General features: G+C 44.6%; 1 long non-coding RNA gene across 1 annotated transcript; it reads right to left on the reverse strand.

The window, feature by feature from the left end:
- Positions 1-6,174: 6,174 nt before the first annotated feature.
- On the reverse strand, positions 6,175-10,804 carry LOC146594757 (uncharacterized). Its single transcript, XR_014896088.1, has 2 exons — positions 8,734-10,804; positions 6,175-7,826 (listed from the first exon to the last, which is right to left on the reverse strand). It is a non-coding gene; the product is annotated as an uncharacterized LOC146594757 (long non-coding RNA).
- Between the last annotated feature and the right edge of the window lie 7 nt (positions 10,805-10,811).

Below are 10,811 nucleotides of genomic sequence, written 5' to 3' on the forward strand. Positions count from 1 at the left end.
ATCCTCCATGAAGTACTAGCAAATGTATTTACACAAGATATGGGTTCACAGCCTAGCTTTACAAATACCCACAAAGTCAGAAATTTTTGATCTGGATTAAGTCTTGCATTTTAAGGTATGTTTACACTGTAAACTTCATATGAGAAAGTGGGGTGAACTTTGGTCACAGCACGCCTTTGGAGAGCTGAAATGTCTGCTTGAAGAGCTAGCATGGAGAGAAGAAACCAAACACAATTTAATAGTGCTGACATGCAACTGGAGTATGTATCAAGATAATTCAGTCCCTGTTCCAGATAAAATAAATATGGCCCTAGAAGTCTTATCCTAAAAGTATTTATTTAAAATAATATATTTTAAATATATTTAATATATATAATAATATATTTAAAATAAAATATTTTAAATAACATATTTAGGCTCCTTCACTCTATTTTGAAAAAAAAAATGCAGAAACTGATCTGCTACAGCATGAGAAAGCACTAAGCTGTAATGACAAATCATCTACAATTTCAGAGGTGCTGGCTATCCAGACTAGGAAAGCGGTTTGTATTAGAATGTTATTAAGTAATTAACGTGTTTTTAAGCAAAACTTTGTTTACTTGAGTGTAACACTGTTACTGACATTCCCTGGTCCTGCTTAGTCCTCATGGGGAGTCTAGGTTCTGCTACAACCAGGATTTTAAGCACTCTTGACTCTTATTTACACTAATGCAAATGCACTCTCTGCAGGAGAGCCCTACTTTCACAGGAAAGCCCGGTTATGCTGCCCTAATGTGGCCCTCAGCTGGGACAGGAATCAGACCCTGCTCTCTTTACCTCATCTACCCATGAAAGTTGTCATGAAGTGGGCTGCATCTGTGCAAAACAACTTGCATTTCTGCTACAGATTGCTTTGGACTGCCCGGTCGCAGCACCCTGGAGGTGCAGCCCACRTGGCTCTGCTCAATGTGTTTCGGCACTCCTCTATCCGCTCTCCCACGACAGACTGCTTTCTGTCCCCACCAGCCCTCCTAYTTATCTGTTTGCCTTCTGCTCCTCTGCAGTCCCGATAAACAGAAGCTACCGCCCGGTTAAAACGCTGGCGTCCAGCCTGGTCCTGCCATTTTCTGCTCGTGTGAGCCATGAACAAGCAAACCTGCCGAGAACTTTTTCCTAGGACCGTGTCACACCTGCCGATCACCAGCCCAGATGTACCCATGGCTCCACTGCTCTCTAAGGAGAGCTGGAGATCTGGGAAAACCAGGGGTGGTAACATGGACTTGTCTGAAGACCCTGCACAGCGCAGGGCTGGATAATAAGCAGGCCTCCACGCAGCCCCACAGTAAAACAAGAGGTGCGAAGGTAGCCCCAGAAGTGTCCAAAGACCAAACCACACCTCCAGCAACACCTCCATCCCCTGTCCTCATTCTAAAGCTCTAGACAAGATCTCAGCATAAAAATGCCAGCATGGACTCACCCTTCACGTCAGCATGGGCAACGGGCGAAGGGACGCAGAAGAGGCATGACACAGTGACTCACACCACTAAAACGCAGCCGACTGTCAGGTGCGCTCAGATATACCAGAGCCTGAGCTTGCACAGGCAGCGCCCCACACCCAGTGCGACCAACCCCCAAAGACAYGCAGGTGATGCTGTGCGGGGGACCTCCAGGCACCAGCTGCAGAGGCCCCRACTAGCCACCATCGGTACCGTGCCGGGTCATTCACCTGAAGCGTGTTTTCTTTCTGAAAAGACGCCCTTACTGTGACTGGCACTGATCTCAGAAGTTTTCCAAGACCTCCTGTTTTCCTGAAGTTACAGCCTATGCCACGCACTCAAGAAGCAGCACCCACGTTTACAAGGATCCCAGCCCCAGCTGCAGCCCAAGAAACTGAGAACGCAGCATTTCCTAACTCAGCTCTTAAGTACATAGCATGTTTTGATCAAGCGAGCAATTAAYTCAATTCGTTAGTGCAAATTTGTTATAAGAACTAATCTTCACAAGGCATTTCTTTATCAGTACAAATCCCCAGAAAGGCATTTTGCTATCAGAGAAATCTTACAAAGGCGTTTTATATCAGTAGAAATCTTTAAATGGCCTTTATTTTTAATCAGTACAAACGTGCAGATAAAGAAAATTGCACCAATAAGCAAAGTCCAGGTAGGACACATACGCAGTGCTAGAACAAGGCACCCAGACTGTTAACTCCTGACCTGCCTCAAATGCTGCGCAAAGCAGTGCTACAAGCATGTTTGAGCGGACATGCGAGGGGATGGCCCTGAGAAAAGATCCCGCTTTGCGTGGCCAGGCTGGCTCCTCCTGAGCCTTGCCCAGCAACCAGCCCTGTAGTGTGCCCCAAAACTGCCATTCATTGGGGCTGTAACTGCACCAGAAACGCTGCTGTCTTCTGCAACATGCCCTGTGCAGCAATGAGTCAGCCATCCACTAACCACAGAGGCAATCTGTGCATCACGCAACTCCTTGGTGTTACAGAAGGCAAGGAAGGAAAAGGTGAGGTAGGATATACCAGACTGGAATGAGGAATTGGGGAATAGAGAACGGGGGAATGTGGGTACTTTGGAAATTGAGCAATAAGTGGTCTCTGCTTCTTACTTCCCTCATCTCACAGGTTTTAGACCAAAGGCTTGCCACAACCCTTGCTCAGCACGTAGCATGTCGGAGAGTACACAAAAGGAACATAGAAGGGAATGTTTGAGGTCTCTGTGGCAGAGAAAAGGCGGAGAAGAGAAGTTAAGGGATTGTGTGGSTTTCTCAGAGATGATAAAGGGTAGAGAAGCCCAAGAGGAAGGGCCTGTTGGTCACCAAGAGCTGGAGGAGAAAGGGCTTGTTGCACCCAGAGAACTGCCAGAAAGGGAGGCTCACGATGGAGCAGAGGTGGGCTGCAGCCTCAAAGACGAGAAACATTTCCCAAGAGGTGCAGCTGAAGAAGATCATAAAATATAAGCTGCTGTTGCTGGAGACTACACTCCACTCCAGTGGTAGCTTCTCCTCAACTGCCGCAGGAAGCCGCACATTCATCAGCCTTGGGCTTACAAAGCCCAGAGCAGCCCTCCTTGCTGGGCAATGCAGGTCACCCTCAGGCAATTCCTCCCTCCTGCTTGCCCATCTAGCACAGCTGAGCTCTTTTAACCCCTTCATCCCAAACATGGGATTGATGCCACACCAATTTTGGGATTGGTGCCATACTCCCAGATTTCCTTGTGGCCACCAAGAGCAAGATCCCAAGTCCTGTGAAATGAAATGAATCTTGCCCTTTTGTTTAAGCTCCTACAGTTTGCACCTTCTGACCTACATTTAAGCACTTGTGTTTTACGGGGAGAAGGGASAGAAAACATATTTACGAATTCTGAACATGGAATTTTAAAGATTTCCACCCCTAAGCCAAGGTGTTTTATATTCTGAAAGCCCATGCACTCATTTGAAAAATTCACACAGATCCCCCAGGTCACCAAGAGTGTCTCAGCACTCAAATTTGTCCCTACACCACAGGGATGGCTCTAAGATCTACAGTCCGGAACACACACAACCTGTACCTAACCCCCACCACCACCCCAGAAATGCACATTCCTTTCTGTGCTGCCACAGGTATTTTCTCAGAGTGAAGATGCAAAAGGCCCTGACTAAGCCCTCCCCACTGTGATGGACAGTTGCTGCTTCATTTTATACGAATGGTAAAACCAATATCCCAGGCAAAACCAGACTGCAGACTGCTGCTGCTGCTGAGCTGCTCACCACGTTAGAAAAAGCCCATCCCCAGAACACAGGGTCCTTTCCTCTAAGTCAATATACGAGACATCCTTGATAGGATGCCCTGGCAACTGTTACCTGAAGGACTGTTCAGAGCTTGCTGACACTCCCTGAACATCCACCACCCCAGCAGYATGGATCACAGTGTGCAGTTATCCACCACAGCAGGTGTTGCTTCCTCCCACTCTTTGAYGGCCACCCATCCTTCACTCTCCTAAAGGCATTCTGCAGCTGCTTTGGTCCTATTAACACTGTCTCTTTTTGTGATCCAGATGCCCAGGTATATAAATCCCTGCACCAGCTAAAACTTGTGAACAGGCAAGGAATTGCTCCTTGCGGCCTATGGCAGCAGCTCTGGAGCAAGCTCCCCACTGCTCTTCAGCGAAGCTCCTGTCCACTAATTTTCTTCAATTCTGTGGCTCTAATGGCCTGTCAGACCTGCAGCACTATCCGTACTTTTATTTTTTTGGCAAGCTGAGAAACAGTGCCACCTTCTCTGCCAGCTCTGCACCAAGAGAAGACTTTCTGGAACAGGACTTCACAGTCTTTTCTACCTAATTCACATTTTTGCTCCCTTTCTCCAGCTGCCTCAGCCAGAAAAGAAAGAGTTGTACCTACTGCTAGCAAAAGCCACTTGGAAACACAGCAGTTTGCTTTGAAAGCTAAGCCAATGTCAAGCAAATGTCAAATACACACAGGCAAGGAGCCGGTGACTGCCAGGACTGCAATGGTATCACACCACGCACAACTGGAACATAGGAAAACCAGCAGCTATGCAAAGAGGCATGGCATATCCAACTCTGACTCTGTCTAAAGCAAGTCAGAACAAAACACCTCACTGCGAAGGAAAATCCCCTTCTGCAGGCAAGCCACTTTTTAATAATAAGTGCTAAATAGACTATTCAAGCAGGTAATTAATGTTAATTAACATATGTCAGGCTGTAAATTGACTAAATGCACCTCATTTTCCAAGCTTTGTGTGTGGCAATGCTCAGAAAATCATCATAAAATAGAAAAATCTAAGTTTGTAGAAGTAAAAAAAAACCCAAGAGAATAAAAGGTTAAACTTGCTCTTTACTTAACTCCTGGTATGCTGAGCAAGCACTACTGAAAACTGAATGACCGTGCACATTGCTTGAACATTTTATTTTGCTACTTAAACCGCTGCACTGCACACATATCATCGTCTGTAAGAAAAGCCACATCAAAAAACCTGCAACTGTGTTATCGGGCTCGGCTTTTATCACGGTACTCGGTACTTGTCGAGAGATCTGCACGCGCCTCCTGCAGCGGGACGTCCCGGGTCCAGGGCCTCTTTCCAGCACAGACTTGGGCACTCCAGTTTTGCTTTGCCCGGGGAGGATGAGCGAGAGGCGACGCAGAGCTCGCTCTCCTCCGGAGAGGTTCTGTCTCCAAACGTGGAGGGCCTTCTGCTTTYAAAAGAAATTAAAGCTGCCATTTTATAACCCTGCCCTCGGGTGCATTTTCGGTGACAAAGTTAGCAGTAAAGCTTTCCCCAAAGTGGGAGAGAAAGGGGAACAGAGAAGATTGTAGTCGAAGTAATAACTTGCATTATGAAACATCTCAGCTTCTCCCTTGGCGAGCTGCCATTACACTAAGACCCRCTGTAGTTGCACTGCAAATAAGCAACAATCCTTGCTAAAGATTTTCCATACTTTCGCACAAAATAGTTGGCAGCCAAAGTGTTGTAGGGCACCTTTAGTAGGCTGCCACCTAGAGAAACGATTTGGCAAATTATGACGAGTTTTCCCTTCTCACCAAGGCAATCCTTTCAGCCCCTCTTTGAGCTGAGCGCACCCACCATCATCTTCTGCAGTGGTTTCATGCTTAATCTCCCGTTTTCCCCACCCACCCTGCTTAAGCTCCTCGAAAGCAGCCCTGCGCCGCAGGGGGATTTGATGGGGCTTCCTCCTCGGCCCAGGCAGTTCCCTTCCCAGATCCAGAGGCAGGAGTGCGTGCCGCCCTCCCCGGGCCGGCTTGCCTTCTGCCACCGACTTTGGATTTCCACTTTGTCCACATCAGCACAAAGAGCTTTCACAAAATGCCCGTGCTCACCCTAATCACTTGCCTTTTTAAATGCACCAGCACGTGCCCCGTCTTCCATAATCTCCCAGGATTACAGCAAAGTGTTGTACAACTACCAAAATGACCCGAATACAAAATGACCTCGCGTATAACCCCCGGAGCACTCCCTTTACAAGGGCAAAAGCAAGCAGAGGCAGGAGGCAGCAGGGCAGAAGGGCCRTGCCAGCCCTCCCCCCAACTCTGATCATCTCAATGTGGCCCACCAGAGCTCAGAAACTTGCGGCACAAATACAGAGAAGGCTGGATTTTTTTCCTGAAATAAAACACGTTCAACGGTGTTTGTTCAAGCCAATACGCTGTGACAGATACAAAAGCCAGCAATGTGATTTAATTTTTATTAACATACACCATGTGCTTTCAAACACACAGGTAAGTGCAGAGGCCAACATCTGACTCTCAAGCTTTGTATCTTAAATATGCTCAAATATTTACCATGATAATATGTTACAGACACTGCCAATGTTGCTTGATTGTTTTAAACAACTTTTGTTTTGAAAGAACTGAGGAACATCGATTGCGGTATTTAGCAAGCCAGTGTACCTGACAGTGATATTATCCTGCTCCAGTTGCTGGAGATTTCCTATCCACATCAGAAGTAAGTTTATCAGAGCCTGGGATTCTTTACAGTTGACGGTATTCACCGAGGTGATGTGCTTCTATGTGCATGTAAGTCCTCAAGTAAAGGTGCTCCTCACTGTCACATAGTGGATGAAACAATGTCAGTGATTCTGAAAGAGCTACTCAATATCCATCCTTCCCCTGGTAGCTGTCCCCTGCCGACATAAGCTAGGGAAAAGCAAGATCTTTGATGTAGGTTACAGATATAAAATAGTAATGTGCAGTAATACCTACGTATGGTGCCTACTGGAAAGTTTATGAAGTAATTTATTACTTTGATACTAAAGTATATTCTATCCATCTTTGATGCAATAAGCTTGTTATTTAGCAATTTAAAATTTGAGCCTTCATCTATTTGGGCCTTTTGCCCAGCACAAAACCACTTACAAAGCGAGAGGCTTTGTTACTGGGAATTTTGTTAAAGCACAGCATAGTAAGGTCTTGATAAGGTAAGATGCTTAAGCATGAAGTTAACTTTAAGCACACAGGTAATCCCAGTGCCTTTTTTCTGCCTAAAATCAAGCTTTTACCAAGAGCATTTTACCTGCTTAAAATCATGCTTGCTTTGGTAGATCTAACTTAAAACAGTCAGACCACAGTTTGTAACCTAAACCCATCTGTACAGACCAACAAGGCAGCTCATATTTAAAGAAAAAGAGAAGGATTTAAAAAAGGWTGGAAAAAGTACTCTCTCTAGCAGTTAACTAAGAAACACACACACAAAAAAAGAAACTGAGGCAAATTCCAGTTTTATGCTGCAGCTCCCGGTAGAGAATCTGTGCGCCATTCCTAGGAAAGAAAAATAAGAAGAACAGAGAGTGGTGCTGCTTCCATCCCACATCCTTTGCAAAAGGATGACAAAAAAAAATCCCACACATAAGAAGTCCCCATATTAGCATCTGGCTAGCAGATTTAGACATCTGTCTACATAGCTGCTACTTTTCTTGAGTGTTTTCAAGTCTCAATAATTAGAGAAAAGACTCAYGTATTTGCTACACTGAAAATGCTGCAGCACTGTGGTACACACTGGTCAACAAAAAAGGTAACAAACGACGAAAGGTTCATGTACAAATGTTCACATACAAAGTTTCCAAAAATCCCCCCTCCAAATCAAAAATCCTAGCAGCTAGTACTTATCTTTCACGAGGGAGATGAATGCAACAGGTGTAACACAAATAGCCTTCTGGTACAAAACCAAAGCAAAGCAAAGCGAAACAAATCAGCTGCATTCAAATTTGGGAGTTCCTGTGTACGAAGGACCAGGCTCATCGTCTTACAATTCTGCTCAACAAAGAGGAAAATAGTCCCCCTAGTGTACTCTTCATGCAGAAAAGACTGCGTCTCACCGGATAGTGCTGCAAGAAATGACAACATAACATTGTAGGAAGAGATATGGAAGGACTTAAATGGGATACAGTGAACTTGGGCACCTCCATTATACACATGGGCACAAAGGTGTTTCCATTTCCTATTTCAGGATTATTGAGCGATGTAAGTTACTGCATCTAAATATCTGAATAAGAAAAAGCTTAAGGTGGCACACCAGTTTTGTTACCACAGCACTTGGATAGAGTGACGGACACTTGCATTTGGAAACGCAGGTACATCTAGCCATCGAGGAACTCTGTGGCGGTAACGGCAGAACTCGCCGTTCGCGGCACATTCCCATCACAGTGAAACCACCTCACTCTCAGACCTTCCCCCTGCCACCTCCAGAGACGACAAATTAAAATACTGACTTCCCAAAGCTAGTCGAGACAGCAGGCAGATACTGAAGCACACATCCAAATCCTTTCCAGCGATTTGGAAGTGTGCAGGATTGCATCAAAACGGGTCGAACGTGGGCATACGACAGCGCTTGCAGCATGTCGGGTCCATGGCAATGTAGTGTATACTAGTGCCCTGGTTAGCTGTCAGGCAGTATTAGGTTAGCTAACATCCCACCAGGGCAGGGGGAAGGGTAGCAAAGAAGCGTGCTGGTGTGCRTATTGGGCAAACCTTATCTGAATTAGCGGAAACGTAATATATGCCTTCCTAACCACATCTGAAATATTCACTTCTGCTTTAATGTCCTAGGCAAAAAGGAAAAAAAAAAAAAAGAAGAAGAAGAAAAAAAAGTAGTGGAATGATAGTTGTAACTTTAATTTATAGTTCTTAAAATAATTGTTTCAAGAAGTATAAACCCAGTGATGTTTACAGATTATGGTCTTCAGCACATTTTACCACAAACAGTATTAATATTTCATAAATAATAATACATACAGTAACAAAACCAAGTTATCCTCTTCACTTTGTTTAAAATGTCGATTCTCCCTTTCAGTGCAGAATATTGTTAAATGCATTTGCTGCCTTCAAAGAAGAACTTAGTTGTGTAAAAATATTCTAAATTAAGACAAAAGCCTTCTGAATCAGGAGTATGTTCCATTCATTTAAAATCTCAGTTTACTAGCAGCCTGAAAAAGTCTGAAGTGAAAAGCTGACATTAGCTCCTGAAGAGTTGTATTCATTACCTGGGAGCGAAACAGGGGTGATAACAACGTATAAATGTGTTGTAGCACTGGGAGACTAAGATGGAGTCTCGATTTAAGAGCAGTGTCTCTGCAAAATCTAACTTCTGTTGCAGCCAAGAAGCTGAAATCTTCCTCTTCTGAATGCATATGCTTACATTAGAAGAAACTCTAGCCCTGCTAGGGATTAAATCCTTCAGTTTTGGATGCCGGGCAAATTGTTAGCTCCTGAGCTCTCCTTTGCACCCTTCAGTATGCCCCCATGGCCCATGCACAGACGCACACGCCGTTAGCACGACTAACTTTCAAAGGCAGCTCACACTCATTAGGAACAGGAAGAATTTTCCGTTTCCAGTGCGCTTGCATATTCTGATAAAGGTCATCTTAAAGGCTTGTGAGAAACTTCGGAACTAAATTATATACGAGAAATCTCCAGGGACCCAAGTTTTTAACATTTTAATTAGCTCCAACTACCAGTTAATGCTGCTCAGAAAAGGAATCAATATCAGATTAACAGTACAAATTGTCAGAAAAACTGTGACTGCAATAAGCATACCAATCAATGTAAGCACATTGCGTTATGGCGCAAATATCCTGCTTCTGCCAAAGTGAAAGGGAGTTTTGCCACCGAACTGAGCAGGAACACTACCAGCRCTTTCGTTTCAGAAGCCTTCCTTCTCTTGGTAGCTATAATTTACTGGAAACGCAAGGTATGGGATAAAAAGTCTGGATTTCTCATAACAGCTGACATCTAAAAGCCACTGCTTCTGCATATAATACCAAACAACTTAGGAAGGCAAGGGCTGTCATCGTAAGGCTTAACCCTTTATCACACTCCGCGTTGCACTTGTAAAGTTGCATCAATTTTCAACATTTAATACGGACACAAAAGCTTTAAAGTATATCTGTGCTTTTAAGAACCTGGTCTTGAACATGCTATGCCACGGATAAACTTTGTGTTTATATTTTCCCAGACTTGAGACAAACAGCAGTGAAACACTTCCTCTGTAATGCTCCCTTTGGAAGGGAAAAATCACACTTCTGCACTTCAATTCCTAACAGCAAGCCCTATTCAGAAACCAAAATATGAGACAGAGTTGCTAATACGAAAATACCCAGAAATGTTTCATCTCTATAATATTTCTGACTGATCCCTTCTGTATCCCCTGAACGAAGGATAGAGAGATGCAAGAGGAAATTTAATTTCTCTGTAACACAAATTCCCTGCAAATTCGCCTTCCGTCATCCAGTCAAAAACTCGGTCCAGGAGGCTATTAACACTGGCCCTCGGCGGCAACTGAACCACACCAGGGCTTCCCTCTGCAAACAGTATCCACATCAAGCAGCACCTACTTTGCCATGTAGCTGCACGTAAGTGACATTTTGGTGTACTAATAAATAGACACRTAAAACTAGGGGGGAAGCACTTCTGCAAATCCCTTCAGATATGCTTTACATGCAGCACTGGCTCCTGCTAGGCCTTCGCAGACCGAATCTTTGAAACCAAAACCCTGACTGCACACAACATGCTTGCGTCTGCACTAAGTAAACAAGCCACAAACCCAGATTTTGTTTCCTACCATTTTAATAGGTGAGTGATCTGCTGACTGTCACAACGCGGGGCAGAAAATGCTCCGAGATACGGGATTTATCTATCGGCAGACAGTGCTACACCGACACCGCAGCAAAGGCAAGCCAAACATCCCCGTGCCTGAGCAGCCAACAACTCCCAGGTTTGATTAACTTCATGAAGAAATGTCAACACCCCAGTTTTCCTCCACTGCCTTTCGAAAATATGTAGGGGGTTATAGTTTTTTTTTTTTTTTTGGTTTG

The sequence above is a fragment of the Rhea americana genome, unplaced genomic scaffold, assembly GCF_003343005.1.
Source record: "Rhea americana isolate MKP2758 unplaced genomic scaffold, rheAme1 scaffold_25, whole genome shotgun sequence".
Classification (NCBI taxonomy): Eukaryota; Metazoa; Chordata; class Aves; order Rheiformes; family Rheidae; genus Rhea; species Rhea americana.